A 26,411-nucleotide genomic window follows, 5' to 3' on the forward strand; every position below is an offset into this window, starting at 1 on the left:
ATAATGTACACAACCTTTCACAAAAGATGCAATACAAAATAAATAAAAGGTAGAATAAAAGGACTGAAATAATAAATACATCACCCTCACGTTACTAATTATTAACACAGCCAAAACAAGTACCATCCAACAGACTGGAATATGCACTAGTAAGATGATAACTGCATCCTTAATTTATTTGCACCAAACTATAAAACCACACAGTTTGCAAACACATTGTGAAAATGGGGAATCAGAAATTCATTCCGTCGTTAAATTTCTTTTAAATTCAAATACAATTTTTAAAAATTAAAATAAATAAGAGTCGCCCTGGGTGGCACAGGCGGTATAGCGCTGGCCTTCTGTGCTTGAGGTTGCGGGTTCAATTCCGGCCCAGGTCGATGGCAAATGCGACAGGCTCATGTCACTAGATTTAGTGGCATGTAAGAGAACTCCTGCAGGACAAAATTCCGACACATCAGCGACACTGATATAACCTCGGCAGTTGAGAGCGTTGTTAAATAAAACATAAAAAAAAATAAAATAAAAAAGATAAATAAGACAAATTAAAAACAATCATATACATAAGTCAAAACAATACTACGAACACATTAACAATTACGTTTATCCAGTTCCTTAGTAAAAAAAATTCTGTACTGAAAGATACAAACTTTTTTTTATACAATGAGGCGACTAATCTTCAAAATTCAACAAATTCAGGTATTAACTTTTTGAGGAAATTGAAACCTCTGTTTACTAAACTGTATAATTTTGAAACTGACCTCAATTTTTAGATTCATTTATCCATTTCTATTTCCATCAATTAATAAAGTGGAACACCTGCTTTAAGATGCAAATCACACAGCTAATCGAAACTGGAGTTGCTATTAAATTTATATAGATCACTCTGGTTAAAATTACATTGTTAAATACATTATAATTTTTTGAAAAAATATGAATATGGGCACTGTTTAACTGGTACGTAATCTAATAAGAAAATTTACACAACTCATACACGGTGTAAACTATAAAAATTTCCAAAATTATTTAGGCAGTACGTATCGGTCTACTGAACAAAATGTCTAATAGAATTTAATTATGTCTTATAATTTTAGTTTTAATTTGTAAAATATCATATTTTTAACATTGATAGTAGTATAATATTTATTACCATTTCGACGAACATGAATGTCATTGCCAATAACCTTGCACTCAACACATACCGTAAAGTGGGGTGACTTTGAACGCTGAGGTGACTTTGAACAGTAATTTAGCTCCTTTCTAAATTAAATTCTGTACCCAATTGCGAAAAAACTGTTTAAGTTGTCAATAAATTAGTTCTGTTTTTTCGAAATAGGGTACAGCATTTAATTTAGAAGGGTGCTAAATTACTGTTCAAAGTCACCTCGGCGTTCAAAGTCACCCCACTTTACGGTACCAATACACAACAGACACACAACACAGTAACAAACGATGGCTTCAGCATATGTATCGGGCAAAGTAAATAATGACCGTCTATTCTCATTTTCAAAAAAAAAGTTTGACTCACAAAACACATTTTTTCCTGGGAAAACCATGACAGTTACAGAAAAACATTATTTGACTTCTTTCTTTCGTTATTTATGTTCTACCACCAGTATGTTTTTGCAGTTTATATCATTTGCACTCTGCATGTGCCAATAATGAAAATTTAACAATTACTGTTTTTCGAAATGTAGAGTAAATATCTTTTTTATATCAACAAAGCAACATGTTTCTCTTAAACGATTTCGAGATATAGCAAGAAATTAAATGTTTGCTAAATTTTTTATTATTTTTCTGCTCTCTACGAAATTTAAATATTACAATACACCGAAACATAAATCTGCTTCTTATTGTGAGACTTGTCAATGACTTTGTATTAAAAGTAACTGTTAAAATATGCTTAACAATAAAGACCGAATGAAGATGAACTGTAACAATGCTAAAAGAGTTTCGCACTTTGTATTTCTCAAAAGCATTTTTTAAATAAAATGAAAGGGTAGTCACAATTTGTCGCATGCAATATAAAAAGCAGCCAGAAAAACAAAATAAATTCTGAAAGGAGAAAAAAAAAATTAACAAACAAGTAGCTGAGATGATGACAATGAGACTTATTTGAATATGTTATTCGTAACTTGCATTCATGTCATTCAGTATTGGAATGTATGAACATATGAGTAATGATTTACTTCCGTTTCCACTATTATATAAGTAAAACAAAATAGGAATGTACAAATTCACTCATGGTACCGGTACTCAATAATGTATATAAGAATATATAAATGTAACTTCTTATTTGAACTTTTTAATACAAATAAATTGTTTGTATTAACATACCAGTATAGAAATGTTCAGTGTTTTTGTTGGTATATATACCCCTCCATTTTCACAATCATGCTAGTGAACTGTTTCCAAAGAGCTACTAATAATTACAATTAACAAACACACTGCTCTGATTTGGAGCAGAAACCTATACTTCAGTATTAAGTGTATTCAGTTATATTTAGTCACCAACTTAGAATAAACCTTTCAACAATCATTTCTCTAAAATTCTAAAATATTCTATTTTCCAAATGCAATCATATATCATCCCATTCCCTTAATATACAAGTCACTTTGGAATAGCCAACTTTATTTACAACAGCCTTTAATGTAACCTAGATCTTATAATCCTTAGCTTTGGCAATGAATAACTAATTCAGGACATTACAATGGACTGTACTTCCAATGACAATAATGTTTTATTTGCCAATAGCCAAACCTTAAAGAGATACCTACCACTGTTTTATTCCCGAAGGATTTAATGGTAAAATAATGCCTGTTATGAATATACAAGACTTATTTTTTAAACCATTATGGATGGATTAAGTTTAACATCACCATTTGGAGGATTTTAAAAATAACTGTTCAATTACGTCATATACTTAAATCCGTGGCTTAAATCACAATATTATACACTATGTATAGCAACAATTTTTCAATTAAATGTTTATTTTAAATAGAAAACTTGGCAACAAATCATAAAATGTTTACTTTAAAGGTTGGTTAAATTACATTAAAATATTTGGTAACAGTTATAATAACATAAGCATAAGAAGTGATAACAAATAGATATGAACATGCATACATGGTTTTTAAGCTTGAAACAGGTGCTCATGTCCACACGCTTTTTCCCTGCCAAATGCCCACAGCACATCAAAGATTTCACATCCAATCGTTATTATTTTGTTTACATTAGCCCAGTAATTCAAAAACCCTTCAGTTTCCAATAGCTATTTAAAACTTTACCGCAATTTTCATCCTTTGTAATAGAGGAATCTAAAAAAAAGTCCCGTCGTTCTAATTTCCGGCAGCCAATCGCGTTGCAGGTCGCCTACATTTAAACGTGTGCGTCTTGTGATTCGCAGATTCATTTCTTAAGGCTCGATAAATACTTAATATAATCGCCCGCCATTTTAGCTCTTTTTTTGGCGTTCGCAGAAAACACACGAAGACGTTATTTGCCGCTCAATTATTTGCTGAATTACATTGCGTTTGATTTATTATCATAGGAGCTACGACATGATAATGTTTAACGGTGCAGCAAATAGATTCCTCGTATGGTAGCTCGGCAATGTGAGAACAAAAATGGCGAACGATACTACCTACCTAGACTTCATAGAGCATTTACTTTCTAAGACGTAAGCAAAGGGGCGGAGTCACGCCGGAAATAACAGCGTCGGGACTTATAGTTGGGTATAGTTTATTTCAATCAGAGAATAAGTTTCATTCTATTTATGCAAGTAATCAACCGACATAGGATCCATTTTACGAAGCAATTAATACATTATGTAAAGATATTTAAGTAAAGTTAGAATATTGCATGAATGCTTTAGTGCTACTCTATTAAATTAAAACATTTGCAGCAAATTAAATACAATAGACAGAATAACTGATATATTAAAATTTAATCTCGAACTTGACATGAATTCAAATAAAGATCATAAATATGTAAGAAGTTTCGAGGCATGCAGACAGATTGTAAGTATACAAAGAAATAATTTTATAAAGAAGCCTGCTACTAAAATATCTCATTAGAATAGTAAATGCTGCCTTAGTGATCTCCTGGGTGTGCTAGGGACGACTATGCCCTAGAGTGCCTATACACTGATGATGACTACCACAACTGTAGACAAAACATTGGATTTAACATCGCCAGACCACAGCCTCTTAGTCCAGATAATAGATGGTTTTATAACAATTGGTTATGGATTTAATAACAATTCTTTTTCCCAGATAATTCTTACCCCATTAATGATGGCCGTGAAAGCCTGCATTCGAACATCTTTAGGTTTTCAAGAAGTGTCATGAAATTTAAAAATAATTTTTGCAACAAAAAATTGGCACAATAACATACTATTTATTGGTTAGAATATAAAAATTGGTACAATAACGTACTGTTTATTGGTTAGAATAAAATTCTTTTTCACGATGCTCAAGACCTACTCAGTGCCTAAATATTTTATGTACATGACATATTTCATATAAACATTAATGCAGATCGAAATTAAGTTTATCTCAAGACAATTTAGCATTTGATTTCAACAACGAATTACACAAGCCCCAACAATAGCAACATTCACTTAGAATTACTCACAGAACATTAAAAGTTATAAATGCTACAGACTGAAGGCTGCAAACACAAAAAGCAGAAGTTCTTACAAATCGATATATATTCCCGGAGACTAAATAAGAATTATTTTAATCTTTCAATTTGTGTTCCTGGACCTTTAGTGTTAATTTTATCTGATTTCAAATTTTTTTTCACGTATTAGACCCTACAGGATCTGTTACGGTCTCATGCCAGAGCTTTCGTGGTCTTCCCAATTTCCTCTTTCCTCTTGGTACATAAGTAAGAATCTGTTTAGGCCATCTAGTGCGATCCATCTTTTCGACATGTTTTTTCCACTGAAGTCGATATTGTTGAACAAAATGAACTATAGGATCCATTTTGAGTTCCTGCAATATGTCCACATTTTTACGGTGTTCCAGCAAAGAGCATCCCGCTGTTCATCTCATGAACCTCATTTTTCAAATTTGTACATATTAATTACTAGATTTTAAATAAAACTACACTATCTTCTTTTCATTTTAAATAAAGGTAAATATAATTTTAATTTAATTCTATTCCATAAAAAAATATCTAATATTTCAACAATATGAACAAATTCTTTATGTCAAGATAACCACACTTTCTACGTTCTTCGACTCTCTTTCTGGAGGGCATAGTATACACTATGACAGTAATGATGCAAATGCAAACTTGGTAATTTTAAATTAACTTATTTACATCCACACACAAAACAAAACGGAGGAATGGGGAGATTTGTATATATCATCTCTTGCATTACAATATGGTCAACTTCGTAGGTTGTATATGTACATATTATACAAACAGCAGAGCAGATTATGTGAGGTAGTGCATTTGACTTCAAAATAGTTTAAAATGTTACTAATAGTACAATGAGGAAGTTTCATTATACAGAATCAAATGTAATATGAATGACAAATAATCACAACAATGAAACAAATTACTCTATATTCCTCAAAAAGGAAAAAGAAAATATATCTTCATGAGAGGTCTGAATTTAGCCTTTCCTATTGCTCATGAAATATCGAACACACGACGTTTTGAAAGTTGAATCTACCTTCGTCTTCAGATGAACAGAGTTGAAATAAGGTTCTACTCCTCCGGTAATTACAAGTGCATAAATGCAACGCACTTGAATCATTCAAGATCAACCAAGGTTCAAGCAAATCGAAGCTTTGAAACATCACTGTGTTCGACATTTCGCCAGAAATGAAAATAATCCTTTCATGAATAAGTCACCATTGCGTCCTATCTGTTTAAAGTGATCACATACTTTCTTGTAATTTGTTGTATCTGTTTGCATGAAAATGTTACAATTTTAAATTAGTATAAATGGTTTACAATTTCCAGTGAAGCAAATAATAAGTTATTTCTGGTAACAAATAGACTTTTGAAACATTAATGAAAAATAAATAACAGCTTTACTTCACTGTCAAAGAATTTACAACCCTATAGAAAATTATTTATATTCATTTATATTCTGTACACTTAATTTCCACACTTAAAATTGAAAAGAGATTTAAAAGAAAAATAAGATACTTTTTCAGAATTTACGATGTTTGGTGACGTATACACCTCCGTTGATGTGACATATTAATGAATTTAAATACTATTATAGTCACAATCATGCCACCAGTGGTAGAGCGCCTGACCGGAGAAGAGGAAGTCGCAGGTTCGATTCCCGCTCGAGGTTGTGAAATTTTTCTTTCATACCATGGCATGATTGTGACTATAATAGTATTTAAATTCAGTGAATAATCGTTCAATTATTTTTATAAAAGTTGGTAAAAACCATATTATATATAAAGGAAATGTCACACCTTTTTAATTTGCTTGCATATTTAATGTTCTCTTGTAGATTCCCAAACAAAACTAACAATTACAGTTTTTATATTGCTACTCGTGTAACACAATTTCACGTTAGTGATTTTGAAGAGCTGAACATGTATTTTTACACAGTATCACGTACTTTTATACAGAATGTTTCGAAATTCCTACTACAAATTCCCAGGGCTTGTAGAGGGAACCATGTAAATAAAGTTTTGAATAGGAAACCCATGTCCGAAAACGCACCATGCCACAAGTGAAACGAAATCAAATCAAGTGTTTATAAATATAAACATTCTTGATTCTGCTAAGTCAAAGACCTGCATACCAATGTCAATAAAAGAAAAATGTTTGCAGTTTCTCTTATGGAAAAGATGTTTATATCTAACATCACCATGTGAGGTCATGAAACAGGTGTCATTTTTGTTTTACAGTTCCAGATGTTTGTTCGGCACTGCATCCTGGTCCATTAAAATAGCTGCTTGATGTGGTGACCACTAACTTCATTGTAAACAACAATGTATCTGCAATGCACGTTCTGGTACATGTGCTCAACAGTACCTGGTGTGTGTTGAATCTCTTGTGTCAAGGCTGCAATTCGTGCATGACATTGGATAAAATATCATTTCCATAATGGAAAATTGTTATTGGAAATGACATTCACGTCAGTAATGCTCTTTGACCCAGCGGAAGCAAGAATATTTATTTTTATTTTTTATGAACACTTGATTTGATTTTCTTTACTTGTGCCATGATAAATTTCCAGACATGGGTTCCTAATCAAAACTTATCTACCTGGCCCTCTCTACAAGTCCTGGGAGTTTGTAACAGTAATTTCAAAACACTCTGTACACTGAAATTCTGCCTTATAGATTGCTTCACTGTGATCATTTTATTAAAAAAAATGAACAGCTCAACTTCAAAGAATTGGTCAACAATATTTGGAATACTTTCAGGATTTTTCAAAATCTAAAACAGACTTCCAATATGGGTACCCACAACAGTTATGAATTCTATTCGATGACAGTATTTATCTAATCTTCGATATATCTACATCCAGAATTTTACACTGTTACGATGGTATTCCCAGCCAAACACGACGTTCTACAACATAATCACCAATGATATAAGACTCAAAAGAAAATGTTAATTGTAAGACAGATACATATGTAAATATATAATATGTCATTAATATACAGTATGTTCACAAAAACATTCCGTGATTATAAACTGCTATAATTTTGTAACTATGAGTATTACGAAATTCATATCAGTGCCAATAGAAAGAATGGCTCAAAGAATTTCAGGGGATGTGTAATTGTAATTGTTGGCAGAAAACAATAGATGGTACCATAAGAAAAATAATGTTGTTCCCGCTCTTTCATTTGTCATTGTGGCATTGTTGGATAGAAGCAAATTGTGTTATATGGTGTAAATGTTTACATTTCAACTCAATGTAAATTCTGGAGCATTTAGAGAGTTATGGCGAACCCACAGGAAACATAGTTGGTGTGTATTGTACACCTCAGAATCATCTTGTTAGTAGGTGTTGCATGTTGAATCTTACGTCTCACTACACTTCAAGTGCTCTGGTATTCCAATATACACCAATTCATACTGCTCAAAGATTCTTCAAAATAAGAAACGCAATAAAGGTAGTATCCTCTGATTGAGGTTCTGGCTGATAAGTACCTCTATTATCAGGCAGTACATCTCACTTGACGATTGTGTCAGAGGAAGAACAATTGTTTGTATGCATCTGAAGTCTGATTAGTGTAACATGTAGCTAATCGGCGATGTATATGCAATGGAGGGGAAAAGGAACTGGCCACCCTACCCCATTATCTCCTGGCCTAGTTACCTTATAAGTGGTGCCTTGTTGGTATCACTTGTGAGGTTCAGACCTGTCTTCGGACAGTTGACTAAACAACAACAATAAAGGTAGAATTCTGCTGATTTTGAAATAAAGCAGTTATGTAGAATAAAAACATAGAATATGTAAATTATTTAATGACTTCACATCACGTGAATTTTATGAACATGTCTAAAATGTAAGATTAAAACTTCTCGAATAAGTAAAATCACCAAAACCTAATAACATCTAGAACTACGTAAATATGATAAAGTTTTCTAGCACTGGAGCACTTACAAAGTTAGTTATGCCTACTTTTCACATAATCAACATAAGAATTATGAGTAACTTAAATGAAGATAAAATGATCCATATCAAAATGTGACAAAGAATCACGAAAGAAAGTTCTCTGCTGAAAAATTAAACTTTTCAATAAGATTATTTACTGCTAACTTAAATCAAAATTCTTAGTTTATGATTTATAATGCTGCAGTAACAAGGTATGAATATTTAATAGCACTTACCAAGAATTAAATAATATATAACTTCGGAATACTGGGGCAAAGTCCAAATAATTTGGACAGTAATAGATAAAATAATAATACAGTAAAACCTCGATAAGGCGCGCCCGCTTATTACGCTATCCGTGTAATATGCTTTTTTTGTCCGGTCCCTGCACATTTCATATATAACATTTTTATAAAATACCCCGTTTGTTGCGCTCAAGTCCCGCATAATACGCTGATTTTGTGGAATAGTTTGGATGTAATTTTCAGCAATGTACTGTAACAGCAATGAAACATCTTGGTCATTGAACTCACTGGTGCCATTAACCTGAAAAGTATTGGTACTCGATCCTTTACCTGCGCATTTAAACCTTCATACTTCATACCTTAGAATACCCCATCCTCTTGTTACGCTCTCTTATTCGACTCCTTACCTGCGCGGTTAAAGCCTTCATACAGTTACAATACCCCACCCTCTTGCTAACCCTCTCTTTCAAACAGCATTCCTGTCCACACCTGTGGAGTAACGGTCAGCGCGTCTGGCCGCAAAACCAGGTGGCCCGGGTTCGATTCCCGGTCGGGGCAAGTTACCTGGTTGAGGTTTTTTCCGGGGTTTTCCCTCAATCCAATATGAGCAAATGCTGGGTAATTTTCGGTGCTGGACCCCGGACTCATTTCACCGGCATTATCACCTTCATCCCATTCAGACGCTAAATAACCTAAGCTGTTGATAAAGCGTCGTAAAATAACCTACAAACAGCATTCCTCACTCGGCCGTAATAAAATTCTGGAAAATTTTGCTGGACTGTTTGTTGTCCTTTATTGTATTTAACTGTCTATGAATGTGATTACAATGAGTGTTAAACAAAATGCCCTTTCTGTGTCGAAAAAACTGGAAATCTTACGAAAGTATGATGAGAACAGTACTCTTACTCAGAAACAACTCTCTGATCCATTAGGAATCCCATCATCGACAGTAAGAACGATAATAATAAAAATCGCGATTCAATCACTACAGCTGCGATGTCGGGAGGATGTAATCGCAGGAAACTGAAGTGTGGTAAACATGAGTACTTGGAGAACACGCACACGGCAAACAACTATAAATTACTTTTTCTTTTTCGAAAGAAGTACAGTACAAATTGTAAATGTCTTTGACATACAGTACAGTAATTACATAATGGAGTAATACTGTATAACCTTTCATGAACCATGTATTTCAATAAAGAAAAATGCTGATAGATACTGTATATAAGTCAAAATTAGTATACTCGCCTAATACGCGGTCCCGGTTAATATGCGGTTTACACCCAGTCTCTTGAAGAGCGTCTTATCGAGGTTTTACTGTAATAATAATAATAATAATAATAATAATAATAATAATAATAATAATAATAATAATAATAATAATTTATTTTACCTGGCAGAGTTAAGGACTTAAGGCCTTCTCTTCCACTCAACCAGCTCTACAATTAATACAAATGCATAAGTAATAACACGAATTAAAATTTCTTCACAACTTTTTCTCTTATTCTAACAGCTAGTCAAATAATTAGCAATGAATTAAGCTAACATAGTTTTTAAACGATTACACTTTAAGAAGCCTGTTACACAATGTCAAACTGAGACCATATTAACCAAAACCTTTGCAAGTGCTACATGAAAATAATGCAAACCGTCATTTGGGGTTCTGTAAATGGTTCGTAGTATGACATGAAGCTAAACCTTACTTTCGGAAACCATTTTATGGAACAATGAAGCCTCGTTTGAGCTGAATGGCCAAGTAAACCAGCACAAGTGAGTTTACTGGACTAGTAAAACCCATTTGAAATTATCATGAGAGACTTAAACACTCCTGGTGTGAATGTTTAGAGTGGCGTTTGGAATGAAGAGGTCATGGCACAACTTTTTTTTTTTTTTGAAGGAACACTTACCACCAAATGTTATCTTAAGATGTTAGAAGAGGAGAATATTCCAGAATTAGAAAACAGCCCTCATTTTGTCGAAATGGTTTAGGGATAAGGAGCTTCTTAAATGAGCAATTCTATGAATGGATTGGCTGTCATGTGGCCACCCAGGTCATGTGATTTTTCACTTTGGGGTATCACGAAAAATGAAGTTTTTGCTCAGAAAGCACGTGATTTGAGTCTATTGTAACAGTTGATCGAATAGTCATTCCAAACTGGATATGAATCGTCAGTATGTTCTGTCATTTCTGCCATCTGTGAATTGGTGTCCATACAATGTGAAATGTGTACAGAGAATGATGGTCTCCACTTCGAACAAACTTTGTAAAGAAATACACAATAAATGATAAGGAAACTGTTGCTCTTTGTTCGTTTTTGGGGAAAGTGACTTATCTCACTATGATAATAAATAATATGTGAGGGGAAAAAAATTGGTTTGCAACAAATATTCACACAAAAAGTCAATTTTTCATTGCTCTTTTTCCATAATGGCTAAGAATATGTGAAATAATTACCATATTTAGTCTTGCAATTCAAACATGTTTTTATCATAATTTTGAATCTTAAATTAAGGTGCGTGATTTAAGCAAGGAAATTAAAAAATTAATTCTGAACTGTGAATTTGCGTCCAGCTGCTCTATTGTCATGCTTTTCTGCATACTCTACGACCTTCAATTTCAAGATTGCAGTATGGTTCGAATATCACTACTTGTTTATTGATTAAACTTTAATACATTCATACACATAACATTTTCTGTTTACCTGCCAAGTTACAACTTCAACCAAACAAGAATAAAGTATTATCTAGGTACATCACAATTCTTGGAAAAGGCGAGAAAGATCTAGTAGGTGCCTGCATGACATATCATATATCGTTGTACAGCTGCTATGGTTAATGATAAACCCAAGACTACTAAATATATCGCAAGTCAATGTTCCACTAAGGTTATTGTGTAATAAAGGTTATTTAAACAGATTAATTCATACATGTTGAATGCGAATTCATTTTACCTGTGTATTTAGTCAAGTATGTAGTTTTTACACAACAGCCCTATGTAGAGACGATCAGTAGAAGCTACATCACTGGAAGAGAGCAATTTCAAGAAAATCCTTACATTTTCTGTTAGAATGATAAGGATCAGATATTTTATTGAAGAAATGTTTATGCTTCTGTACTCGGTTATAGATTTAAACAAATAGAATTATATAAGTAACTCACAGCATCAGATTCACTCATGATATTGACAGCAGTGAAAGTGGAAAATTATATATTTCTTGAAAATAAATGAAAGAAAAATTAAGTCTTATATATGATGTACATTATAATAAACATGATTCATCTACAGGTGAGTTAGAAAAATTGCAGTACAAGTAGATGTAACAGAGAGATGGATTTTAAATGAAAAGTGAGACTATTCACGAACGCAAATGCATCTTACAATGTTTTTGAATAAAATAATTAATTGTAAAACATAAATGCATTGTTAGCAGACTATGTCTCATTAAATTTAAGATTAGTAGGCCTACTTCTAAGATGATTCAATTTTCCTAAATTAGTACTTTAAAATCTTCCAATTTTCCTAACAACTAATGAGAAACTTGAGAATCTAGAAAAATATGGAACATTTTTCAGTTAGTAAAATTTATATCTTAGGTTAATCAAACAGAAAATGTCAATAACCGGAAATCTCTTCAATATTAGTACTCAAAATGACCTTGTACGCTATATATCATGTTATCGACTTTTTTCTAATTCACTCTGGAACTTTTTACTCACGAAAATGTATATTCGTATATTCTGAAATAGTGCATTCATAAAATAAAAAAAACTATAGCAGAAGATCTTTTAAAAGCAGACACTGCACCTTCAACAATAGTGCTGCATACATTGTAACAATGTCATGTGAAATACAATTCCTGATGGTTAGTATATTTTATTTTATTTTATTTTATTCTTATCATGTTGCAATGATTTTGGAATGCTCATGTTTAAAAAAAAAAACACTCAACGTCTCCAATTTAATTAAGATATAATGTTCAAGTTTGAATCCACAATTATAATACACGTATGATTTTAAAGTGAGTTAATAAATTAACACATTGCACCTAATTCAGTTTATAAGGCAGATTTACGTAAATAAAATTATATCCAGTTACATATCTATGTGCTTTATACACATAATTTCTTCCTTTGGCCATATGATTCAGTTTTTATAATATACTAATCTCCTAAATCTCCATTTCGAACACTGTGAGAAACCAATAAGGATTAAAATGTCACTGCAGCATTAGCATACAGATAATTCAAAAGAATACTTTCATGATACTGTCCAACCGTACATAGTGTGGTTACACATACATACACACACATACTGTTCATATTTCTATACAAAAACTGACACTAGAATATTTCATAACAGTGATTCCAATATCAATAAAATCCATTACGATCAACCAGAAAATCTGTATCTCAGAGGTAAATTGTCGTAAGTCACAATTTCTTAATTGTACATGAGATCAAAAAGAATGTTTCTGACTACAGTTATTACTTAATTTTTTTAACATAGTTTTTGCTGATATTCATAAAAGTGATTTTTGGGTTGCAAGGGCAATAGGAAATGATGGTACGTAGGCTATTCAGTTTCTGGAAAATTAATTTTTTTATCAACATTCTGGGACTTACAATTTTCTGTTTCTGGAATAAACACAAGCATAAATGAACAAAAGAGGACTTGCAATTTTTAAAAACACCATAAAAAAGTATCATATACTGAATCTACAATTCAAAGATTTTGATTCATTTACTTCCATGGTCATCATCTGGGTAATCAGGTGCATCTTCTGTTGTCCGCAGATTTTTATAGAAGTCGTGGCATACACTAGGGATCCATTGCAGACATTTCTGTAGGTCAGAATACTTGTATGCATTTATCAGAATTTGAGTATCTCTCAGAGGTACATCAACTGGCCAAAAAGTTGACCGACTCTTCCTCTTAACATCCACCTCTTGGAAGTCCTTGGCTCTCATATCTGCTTTGTAGCTCAGCATAATTTCTCCTGGTTCATCCTTTTTTACAATTTTATTTTATTGGGTTATTTTAAGACGCTGTATCAACATCTAGGTTATTTAGCATCTGAATGAAATGAAAGTGATAATGCCGGTGAAATGAGTCTGGGGTCCAGCACCGAAAGTTACCCAGCATCCTTTTTTACAAGAATGTACGTACACAGCTTTGGAGATCTTGGAATTTTGTCCTTTTAGTAGGGGTGATTTTACTGAAGTAAATAACAACCTGTAATTTTTTTAATCTTGCAATTCCATGTTCACCACAGAAAATGGGTTTCTCTGTTTTGCAACCCCGAATGAATTGCTGCCAATCCCAAGGAACCATTACCTGCATCTGATTCTTGTGCTTCTTGGAGCGTTCAATAATGGAATGGTCACTGTCAGCCTCCAAGTGTGTGTGGCCTTCAACAAGAACTTGTGACAAATTACTTTGAGGTTGGCGTTGAACATAAGGAGACAGAAACAGAAGGCCACCATAATGAAATTTCGATTTTGGTCACCGCAGTTATCACTTCAAATTGTAAGTTCTTCTATTTGCAATTTGGTTAATTCAATCAAGATCCATTTGTACAGTGCTGAAGAAATTTCACACCCACCACACTTTCATCCCACATCAGACAAGTAGTTTTATTTGTAGTTGAATTGTGTATTGTCAGGTTTTCGCAAAAAGAAAGACTGACAGTTTGTGAGCTATGGTGTTGGCAAACATTTCTCAAAGTGTATCATAATTATTGTTCTTTTTACAGTACTGTTCTCTCGAGATGCCTTTTTATAATTTGCTTTTTCTGTGTAACATAGATCTGCTTCTGTAAGATGTTTGTTGTAGTCCATTCGTATTATATGCTTCTCTTCTTCAATCTCTGCCTCTTTAAGTTTTATTAGAAACATATCACAGACATTTACTTTTAAAAGCGTATTGGGCTTACAATAATAAAGCAACAGAATTACCAACATAAAAATTATTCAGGGGGAAAGTATTGTAATATAATGGACTTACAACAATATTCTCATAACTAAAATAGAGCAACAGAATTACCAACATAAAAATTCTTCAGGGGGAAAATATTGTATAATGGACTTACAACAATATTCTCATAACTAAAATAATTGTTCCAGAAGACTTGCCACACTTCCCCTCTAATACATGAAGGGACATACAACAGTTTCACATATGCTGTTTTCATAACAGCTTGATTTTGAGATACAATACTTTTCCCCTAGAAAGACACTGCAATCATTAAACCTCTGGTGAACTTAACTAATAATTGAAAAATTTGGACTTATGGCAGTTTACCTCTGAAGTACAGAAATATTCTAAGCATAATAGATGAAACGAAGATAAATGCGGGAAGAATCTCAATTAAAACCTTTAAATAATTTATAAACTCACGACATTCAACATCTCTACTTTACCACACTTCATACATACCAGAATTCTCGAACTTATTTTTAATGTTCTTAAATGTGTTTTCAATCCCATTATACATTGGAAAATAAAACATTTCTTCCAATTATTTATAATCACTCCAAGTGGTGGTGTTACAAACTTTATTAAATTTGATTTTAATTCTTCCTTCTTTCATATCATAGTTAGGCGCATATAAAATAGAGCAAACAGGTTTTTATAATCTTATTCACATCCCAAGCCCACTGTTTACAATTCAGGCAACCACAATATATAAACTATGAAAATGTAGAAGCATGTATCCACTTTTTTATGGAATATTGTTTTGTGTAATGTATTATGAACATGACACATCATAAAACTCTCATTTTATCACTACCGACCCCACACACACAATAAAGAAATCTGACAAAATTTAAGAGAGATTACATCAACATTTTAGAAATTTAAATATGCTGTTTTTGTTTGTTTACTAGATACTAGGTACTCTGTGCTACTTTATCAGTTAGTTTCTACTGCCATGGCATGTTTAAAGAACCAAAATTACCTACTTGGTGATTAGCTTGCAACAAAAAATATTTGATAAGTTAAAAAACTTAATATTTCGTCCATAAGAACAAAATCGTTACAGCATTCAGTTCACATTCTGAATAACAAATAGAGAAAAACTTAATTTTTTTCAATCAGCAAACATGAGTTAAATTAATACATCTTGACATGAATTAGATAATATCATGATTGTCTTGCACCTATACAGGCATAAAGTTCACATTTTGAAAGGATCATAAGTACAAATACAAGAAACAGCTGAAAATGTTGCAGTCTATAAAATCAAGTTCTCGAAGTGGAACAAGGCAAGGCTATCTTCTGTTATTGTCTATGTTGAGAAGTATACAAAACTATCTGGTATATAATTTGTTGAATAAATAATGCCGGACTTTCAATACACAAATTAATACCTTAGAATTCTGACAAATGAAGGTATACATCTGTAGCAAAATTTCTGCAATGAAAACTAAAGCATTCATAATACGAACACAGTTCTAAATCAGTTTTTTAAGCACATCCTGTCGACCTTTTCTTCATTTTAATTATACTTTAAAATTATAAGAAGAAATTTAATAAAGTGAGAACCTATCACAGTGTATCAACGACATCCCTTAACTTTTGACAGCTTCCCATTTAGCACTTGGGTTGTACTATTAACATGTGCTGCTGCCAGGAAGTCAAAAGGAGGATAGCAATGGCAAAGGAAGTTTTTAATAAGATAGGGACCACGTTCTGCAGAAGCTGGAAAAAGAACTAGGAAGAGCTGCTTTGTGTGGAGTGTGGCATTTGTATGGGGCAGAAACATGGACATTACGACGAAGTGAAGAGAAACGACTGGAAGCATTTGAAATGTGGATATGGAGAAAAATGGAGTGTATAAAATGGGCAGAGAAAATAAAAAATGAAGCTGTGCTATAAAGAGTGGGTGAAGAATGAATAATGCTGACAGTAAATAGAAAAGGAAAAGAAATTGGCTGGGTCAATGGCTAACAAGAAACTGTCTCTGAAGGATGAAATGGAAGGCATGGTGAACGGAAAAAAAGTTCAGGGCAGAAGAAAACATCAGCTGATAGACAACATTAAGATATATGATCATATATGGAGACAGAGGAAGGCAGAAAAGAGGGAAGATTAGAGAATGCTGGGTTTGCAATAAAAGGCCTGCCCTAGAGCAGAAAACTATGAATGAGTTACTTCATAAAACATGTCCTATATGAACAGAACTATTTTCTTGCAAAAAAAATTCATAATATAAGTAGAGTTGATTTCTATTGGTTTAGCGTTCTACAATACACTTGTTCCAATTGTACTATTTTATATAAGTAATATGTAGTTCCAAAGTTTTAACTACAAATGTTCTTACAAATTAATTAACACACAATGACTATAAAAAAATTCTTCAAGCAGTTTAGGGAAAAAATAGACATGAGAACTATTCAAACTCATCTATTCATCGTCAATAAAATCACATTACAGTGATATTCGTCATAAACTTCATAAACACTAAACTTCTATTCAATAAAGATTGGGGGAAAATAAATAAGTAAAATTCATATAAAAATCGAAAAAGTATTGAATAAAATATATTACATGATACAGGAAACCGTTTAAAAAAGCACAAAGTAATATTCATCCCATGCATGAACTCTACTGAAGCCTAGGATAATGAAGAGAGAAACGTAGAATTTTATTTATGTAAAGAAAAGAAAGGTGATATGAGGACCATCACATTAAACTATTACTACTTTTAATTCTGTATGCTAGTTTGCTTATATCACTTGATGAAATTCATTAAAAAAATTACCCTAGTCAATTATTCTGCTTGTAATTTTGTTTAGTACTGGTACAGTGAATCCCAGTAAGTTCCAAAATTTCTGTTGTTGATCAGTGGCAGGTCCCCCCACTATCACTACTGCTTGTATCTGTGAACTCATGGTGATTCACTGAATTAAAACTTACATACAATGTTATTAATATCACATTCGGTACTCAACCTCCTCACAGTAGCTGCTGCAAGTGTTGCCCATCTTGTGTTATACATAATTCACATCACATCATTCACAGAACTCGTTTCATTAACCTATTCATTAAATTTATTATTGTTTTTCTACACAAAACTGGGCAGCCAAGAAATTTACGTCTAAAGTTTTCTCTTGTTCTACCAATGAATGTTATTAATAAAACATAGCACGTAAATTTTAACCCAACAAAGCGCCCTGAGTTCACAGATGCAATCAATATTGAAAGTGGGGGGGGGGGGGGGTAACCTGCCACTGCACTGGTCTGCTGACAGAAACACTGGTAACATTTGCTTGGACTCACTGTAGTAGTGTCCACTTCTTAGACAAGTTGTGCAACTTATCTTTATAGCAGAGTATTGTTTTTTTTTTTCGAAAGGGTAGCTTGTTTATGACAATTGAAGAGTCCACTGCAAGAATGATGGATGTTACTTTTTTGCCGAAAATGAACCAAGACTGTCAATGCATAGCTTAAGACATGTAGAATGTACATAGAGAGTTATATGGCATTAACATTGATAGTCATTGTCCAGTAATGATCGGAAAATCACAGTTAAGCTTTGAGCGCTAAGCATTTCAAACTTCCAATCGCTTCTCCTGCAAAATGATATCCATCATTCTTGCAGTGGACTCTTCAATTATGAAAGATGTTTAGTTTTATTGCAATGTTTTATTAAACAATATAATGCTTGTATACAACCCTGGATATGAATTCAATATTTACGAAAACTTGTCTTTTTGAATTCTGAAATGTCTACTAAATAATATTTTATTCTGAATTCTGGATGTGACGTGTTTTTTTCTAAAGAAAAAGGAAAAGAATTATAAAGAAAAAAAAGTGAGTGAAAATAAGAATATGATCAACATGATAGTATCAAAAGTCACGAGCAAGCATCAAGGAAACTACTCCACAAAAACACACAAATTACAAGAAATGTGTGTTACTTTTCTTTACTTCTCTTCGAAATTATCAATTCGATTGACACAATTGTGTTATTTATCCAGGAGTTTAAACATATAACTCCATTCTGGCATATAATGATGCACAGCATGTCTTTACAAAGAAAGCTTTGAGAAGAATGGATAGAAGCTTCTGCTTTGTCCACGAAACAGTTCAGATCTGACTCTCTCAGACTACCAATTATTAATATGCTCATGATTTTTGGCACAACTGTCGTAAAATGCAATAATATTTTAGCTAAACCACTCGGTTTTAATATATTCGATTTTATTCTTAATTACAAGTCAGTTTTACTAGCTATAAAATGTTGAATGTTGTCACTCAAAATTGAACAAATTTGTTAAACTATTAGAAAAATGATTAAGATCATTCTAGCTGACAGGCGGATGAAGTGATTTCTTGATGGCTCCATATGGCCTTTTGAAGAATGTAAATGCATAAGAAATTTAAAAGATGGTTTATAAATGATGGACTATCAAAGAAAAGGAAGACTATTAGGTGACAAAGAGTATTTTTATAATAGTAGATTCTTTGACGTAAATCTGTTTCTGATTCATGAACAAGAAACATTCTGCTAAAAGCAATCCACATTAATTTAGTTTATAAGGCACTTTCTATATTACATATTCAAGAAATGAACTACTCTTTATTAATCTCTAAGTGAGTATCACATCTTGAAAAGAGAGTTTTTCTTTTTCAATTATGCAGTAAGATTACATACAGTAAACATTAAAAGATATTTTTTCTCCCTTTCAAAACAAAGTAATACAACATCCCAACATATAAATTTCTTAATCCTGTTCACTTAAAATCTTCGCTCACTTCTATACATTTCATGCCACAAACTACCATAAATTGTAGCGAGATAATTCTGTAACTCAAATGTGTGAGTAATATAACCAGTAAGTGAGGATATAGTTTAATGCGGAACTTTTAAATTGTTATTCTCACCTTGAATTTATTGGGCAAGCTTTAAGTTAATTTGATATATTCCTTGACACACTTAAATGATTAAAAGTATGATTCAGTAAGTAAAGAGACACTTTAAATATTAGATGTTTTGAAGTGTATTGGAAATGTATATCACTTTTCAAAATTTATGACGTAAACTCAAGAAAACAACATAAAACTACAATAATATAAGTAAATAAATGTTTTGTCAATTAGTGAAGGGATAAAAAATATCTATCACATTTGGATACAAGACCAATAATGTTATGATCATTTAGTTAGTAGAGACTACAGCCCGGATTCATATGGAAAATACATGTCACATATATCAAAGGTGGTACTTACTGAAAATTAAGCCTTATTTGATGACTATTTCATGGTGCATACGAAGACATATTTCTGCAAGAAAATTTTATCTTCCTCTTGAAGCCTAGCTTTATTAATAATGTGATATTTGGTTTAAGATAGTGACTAGTGAGAAAAACCGAAACCATTTTAGTAATATTGATGTTTAGTAACCTACTCCTATCATTTCCGTAATGTTAGTAACCTACTCCTATCCATTTCCATAATGTATCTTGTAGTGAAGAATGAAAATCTTCCCTAGGAAGGAAACAGACATGGACAAGTCACTGTAGCAAGTCTCCATATGGCCTCAATCCCACACTTTACTGTAGGTAATAAGAAAGATTCATTGACATGATGTCTATCTTGCAATAATAATACAGAGTGGTGCACGAATAAGTAGAACCAACTGTCCGCTTGAAATTTTTCTGCACAGTTATTATTGTGCATGCATATTAATGACAAATTTGAGAACTTATTTTTCTTTCCTTTTGTTCCGATAATTTGTATGCCTGGATCATACTACAAAGAAGACGTATCAGATGCAATTTAACAGCATGTTTATGTAGTGGAATTACATGTTTGTACAGGTTTCTTAAGTGAAAGTGTTCCTGCACAAGGTGTGATTCAAAGAATAGTGAAGAAACAGTATTTTACTGGTTCAGCGATCAATGCACCTAAGCCAAGAAACTTTTCTGTCCACACCATAGGTTATCATTGATTTGCTGAGTGATGAAGTGACTGTCTCAGAAATTGATATTTCATTGACATCTTGTCAACATATACTATTACATCAATTGCAGCAGAAGTTCTATTGTTAATGTGTTAAAAGAAATAGAGATGCACAACCATGTGACTCACTGTAGATGGTTTCTGGAGTGTGTTATGAAAAAAATAATCCTCTTTTTTCATTTATCAGAATATGTAATTTACACAGTATGTGACATTGGTTTAATGAAAATCTGCACATGTATAGAAACCACAACTCCACCATATGAAAATAGGTGTCTGGTTTGTAATCTCAGGAAATTGTAATAATGGAGCAGTGTTCTTTGAGGAAACCATTAACTCTGGTGTATATATGAGCTTCTTTGATGGGTCCCATGAACTGCACTACATAATGTTCCAGCATGATGGAATCATTTGTCTCACATTCGATTGGTTACTCGTCCATATATACAGTATGCTTACTGAGAAAAGAACTGCAAGTGTAGATCTACAACTGAAGTTCTTTAAAGAGAAAAAGTGCACAAAACAATCCACGAACACGTGAAGAGTAAACACAAGCCATGCAACATAAGTTAAAGAATGCCTCAGTTGCTAACCTGAGGTTTGTCGTCTGCAATATGTGACAGTGGAAATCATATTCAGCACTACCTTCAAAATGGGGATGGTAATGGTGAGTAATTTACATAAACTACACAAAATTTCTTTGGAATGTATTTGCTGTATAATCTTTTATGTCAATAAATAAAAATAATACATGATCGACACTACTCATTTGTGTGCTACTCTGTATCAACTCTAACTACACATTATACAAAGTTCCCCCCTCCCCCCGACTTATGTCGCCTGCACTAGTCACATGCTGACAGAACACTCAGCAGAAAACAAGCAAGCAGGTTCCATGAGCAGAAACATAACTGTGTATGGACAAATTAATTCAATAAATTCACTCCTAAAATTACATGAGAGAGTAAAAACTCCCTCCGTCATCACAGTCCAGACACTATTTGGCAGCACTTCTTGAGTTAGTTTTGGGACACTCTTTGAAGTTCAGTCGGTGTAATAGCTATTGTAACCCAAATATTCTCTTTTAATTTTTGTGCGAGATCGTGCGTATTTGCTTGGTTTCCGCACAAAACCAATCCGCGGAAAGTCTAAAATTCCACATTCAGTATTCCCAACCTAACACACATAACAATTTCCCTCTTCTTACCGCTTAAGTGACATATTGATTTTACTGCTTTAGGCTTTTAACATATTATTTTTAGAGACGTTCAATATAGTAATAATTATAAATTGGAAACTTACCACTGCAATTTCACCTAAATTGCACTGTTAATTATTGTTCTTAAATATTTGTAAAAATTAAGTAAACTCTACAACTCCACTAAAGTTACTGCATTCGTGATGCAAGTAACATTAAGGAAGCCGTGAAAAAATCAACAAGATTCCAGACTCATCATAGACGGGGGGGGGGGGGGAGACAGACGTATATCACGGCCTGCTGGAGTATAGTAAACACAGAAAACATTTTAAAGCAACAATGTTAAGATAGATATTTTTGTTTTGCAAATTTGCCGTCATTGAACAGAAACCAAGATGGAGATTTCATTGCAACTAATTAGAAATTCCTCTTTCAGGTATGTAATAAACGATCTTCGCACAAAATAATGTACGATACACGAGCTGTATGTTTTCTTTCAATTCTCGGAAATTAAAAAAGCTCAACTACGTTTCGCTCTTTCAAACTTTTCCTCGAACATGAAAACTTCAATATACCGCTCTTGTAACGCATATTACTATTCTACTGTATGCGGATTATTTTCATACACTTTCCCCTTCAAAACTCACACGGATTTAAATCAGGTGATCTCACAGGCCACAATTCTCTGCTATATAATATCTAATAAGTTTCTTATTACATTCAAAGAACTTTCCTTTCTTTCGAATTTCCATTTACAGTTTTTACAACTTTCATGTTTCGCATAACAATTGTAAATAAAAAATTATATGCTCTTCTGTATTTCAGCTAACCATACATATTGTATAACTATAGAGACTGTTGATTTTCAACATAATCTCAATGGAGTCAAGTTCATGATGTCATACACTTGCAATGTATGAGTCACCGCTTATCATTTCGTCCATAAATTCACAAACAATATCTCTACTCCCACCGACAGAAACAAGCAGCAGACAAAGATAACGAGTCAACTTATAGGTCTAAATAAGGGGACTCTATATATTTAATAAGTAATAAATGTTGCGCACAATTCGGAATTTATATTTGTATACATATTCAGACTACAATAGGACTCAATTTCAGAATTAGGGCTTTAAAAATCTTCCATATCAAGTCCTACATACAGACTGATGACGCAGCAATGAAGTTCCTTCACAGTCGTCAAAATATTCACGATAGCAACTGAAATTGAGATCTTCAACAATGATATCTCAAAACTGTTCCCATTGTTATGTTACATGTATGATACCTCTAATGCACAATACAACTTCTTGTATTTCCCAAACGACCTACAAATCAACAGTTCATCAAGAAGTACATGAGACAAGTCACTATTATTCTTGAGAGGCAAGTAGGTTGAAAATTCAGGCAATGACTATATGATAATAAAGTCTGTCCCATCTGACTCAATGAGCACAAATCAAGATTACTGATAAAGACAACCTAGAATATAAGAATCTTTACCATATATGACTACGATCATACTATAGTGATTACATTTATTCCAATGACAATTCAACAAATGCAATTTGCAAGTTTCAATTTTGATTTATATTCGAAAATATCACACAACAAGAATCAAAATATTAGAAACAAGCATTACACAATTGGCACTAGACAAAAATGCCATTGGATCTTCTCAACTGATCTGGGCTTAACTGAGAACGAAGTAATGATGGATTTGGAAATATAATTTTGTCTTTATTGATCTTAATTCATGAACAAAGGTATCGTTTATTGCAGTAAAACTACCTACTACATATGGTCAATGACTTTTCTTTTTCAACACATTGAAGCCACACTTTGATTTCTTCAGCCTATAAATTCACTGCCTTCGGTTGGGATTAAACCTATATACCTCAGATCCAAAAGAAAGCACAATAACATCAACTATGGAGTCGAAAGGATCTCAATTTCATGTAAGATAAAGATAATAAAGTTACTTAATTGAAACAGAAACTGTGCAGCAGTGTTTTCGTAAAATTTCTAAAAATATTACTTGTAAGAGATGTCATTTGTTCTGAAGTTACCTCATGCACCAGAATGGAAAGGTTAACAGATTGGTATATGGACGGAAATAATATATACCGGTAATTATAATTTCATATTAAGGTTTGAACGAATAAAGAACTTTAGAATCCCATCAATCTTACAGTAATAAAACAACCTAAATATATTTTTGGAACTTGAAATTGGTCAGAACTGACCTAAAACAAATAATATAAATATACACAAACAGCTATTGAGGTGTTAGAAGGAGTTTAATACCATCTCTTCAACCATTAGTAGATGACCAGCAGGAAGTCTTAATGTGCTCTTGGTTTAACTTCAGTAGTTACAAAGTTTCCATAAATATTTCAATTTTTGACAATACTGCACTATTGAAATAACCTATATCATATTATTTGTTTCCAAGCCTACCTTTTACTGCATTTTGATATATAACACTAGAATAAAAGTCATTGCTTCTCTTCAGTGCTTTAAATTTGTGATGCAATTTTGCTTCTGCCGGTCATTTGATCTTTCAAAGATGTTGCCACATGTGTCTTTGTTGGATTTAAATGATAAGAAAATAAGCATATTAAAAGGATAGAAATAATTCCTTCGGGTTAAATTTCATTCAATAGTTAGCAATTTCCAGAAATTAAATTGCAAGCACGTTTTGAACATTGCATATACAGTGGTTCCCACTTAAGAAGATTCAGCTTGAAATGTTTTATCCCTTAAAATGTTGAAATGGTTTGATCCCAAAATTAACCGCATAACAAGAAATGCTTTAATTCCCGTTTGAAACAATTTCCCACATGAAAAGGGAAATTTTCAGATAATAAAAAAATAAACAGAGATAATGTCCAGTACAAAAAGGTCAAACATACGAAAATATCCATATGCTTTCAATGTTCAGGGTATGAAAAGGTCCAATGTACTGAAAAAATCTGTTACAAAATGTCCATGCAGTAATTAAGTCCAATGGTCAACATGTCCAATGAACAAAAATGTTCATTTGATTGTAATGTCTACGGTACCAGTATGAAAAAGTCCAATCTAAATATAATATAAGAACACAATTACTCATGCAATGATCTCTGTAATACAACTTTATTTGGTAGTGTAATAGTTATAACAGAAACCTTATAAACAACAAATTCTTATGGACTTCGGATGCGCAAGGTAACGTAATTGACTCATCAACATTTTCAGGTTCATCCGGGTTACTGTATAATTTCAGATGATACGAAATTTTTCTTAAATAGCAAGGTAAGTCATTTCCAGCTTTATTTATTTTATTAGGTTATTTTACGATGCTGTATCAACATCCAGGTTATTTAGCGTCTGAATGAAATGAAGGTGATAATGCCGGTGAAATGAGCCCGGGGTCCAGCACTGAAAGTTACCCAGCATTTGCTCGTATTGGGTTGAGGGAAAACCCCGGAAAAAAACCTCAACCAGGTAACTTGCCCCAACCGGGATTCGAACCCAGGCCACCTGATTTCGCGGTCAGACGTGCTGACCATTACTCCATAGGTGTGGACTTTTCAGCTTTATATTGATGGTAGTTGTTTACTACGATGGTGATTCTTTGTAGGTTCTCTACATACCTTTAATTTAGGGGCTGTTTTATATTAGTGTGACCTGCAAGTAACTGTAAGACCATTGGCTTTGTTGCTGTTTGAGATGTTCAATGAAACGCCATATACTTACAGTACATAGAGTATGTATATTATCGCATATTGGACTTTCCTATGTATTGGACTTTTTGTATATCGGACCTATTGCATATTGGTTTTTTTCGTATATTGGATGTATTACATTTTGGATCTTTTTGCTTCTTGGACATTTACTGCTTGGACTAAATCCTTGGACGATTTTTACTTGGACATTTTTGACTGGACCTTTTCTGTCTGTGGGCATTTTAAATTGGACGAAATTACCTGTAACCAATAAAAATGTAATGTTTTGTCCAGCAAATGTTCTTAGATTATTACGGGATCACTTATTCACCCAGGTAACTTCGTTGAGTGCTATGAAACGTGATTAGTGAAAAAGTGTATTATATTCTGTCTAATTTAAGTAACTTTTGTTAAAAGTGGTTGTGAAAATTGGTATAAAATGGAAGGCATTATTCATTTCCGAAAAAATAAAGTGTTATCAACAAAGTTGAAAGCAACCATATGGAACACACATCAACTTAGCAAAGAAATTAGGTTTACCAATTTCAACCTTAATTAAATTAATGGTGCATAAAAATAACATTTTTCAGCAAGGTGGAAGTATCAAACCAAGCACAAAGTTAAAAATTTCTACATACAAGAAGATCAAAACAGACCCTAAAATGGTTTCGTTAAAAATGTGGCATGAATATT

At 32.8% G+C, this 26,411-nt stretch overlaps 1 protein-coding gene across 1 annotated transcript in view; it reads right to left on the bottom strand.

Annotated features, from left to right (window-relative positions):
• Positions 1–300: 300 nt before the first annotated feature.
• Positions 301–26,411, bottom strand: part of Hap40 (Huntingtin-associated protein 40 kDa) — a 48,469-nt gene continuing 22,358 nt past the window's right edge. The window contains exon 8 of the mRNA XM_069834884.1: positions 301–434. The gene's annotated coding sequence lies outside the window, so the exon portion shown is untranslated. The remainder of the gene's footprint in view (positions 435–26,411) is intronic.

The sequence above is a fragment of the Periplaneta americana genome, chromosome 9, assembly GCF_040183065.1.
Source record: "Periplaneta americana isolate PAMFEO1 chromosome 9, P.americana_PAMFEO1_priV1, whole genome shotgun sequence".
Lineage (NCBI taxonomy): Eukaryota > Metazoa > Arthropoda > Insecta > Blattodea > Blattidae > Periplaneta > Periplaneta americana.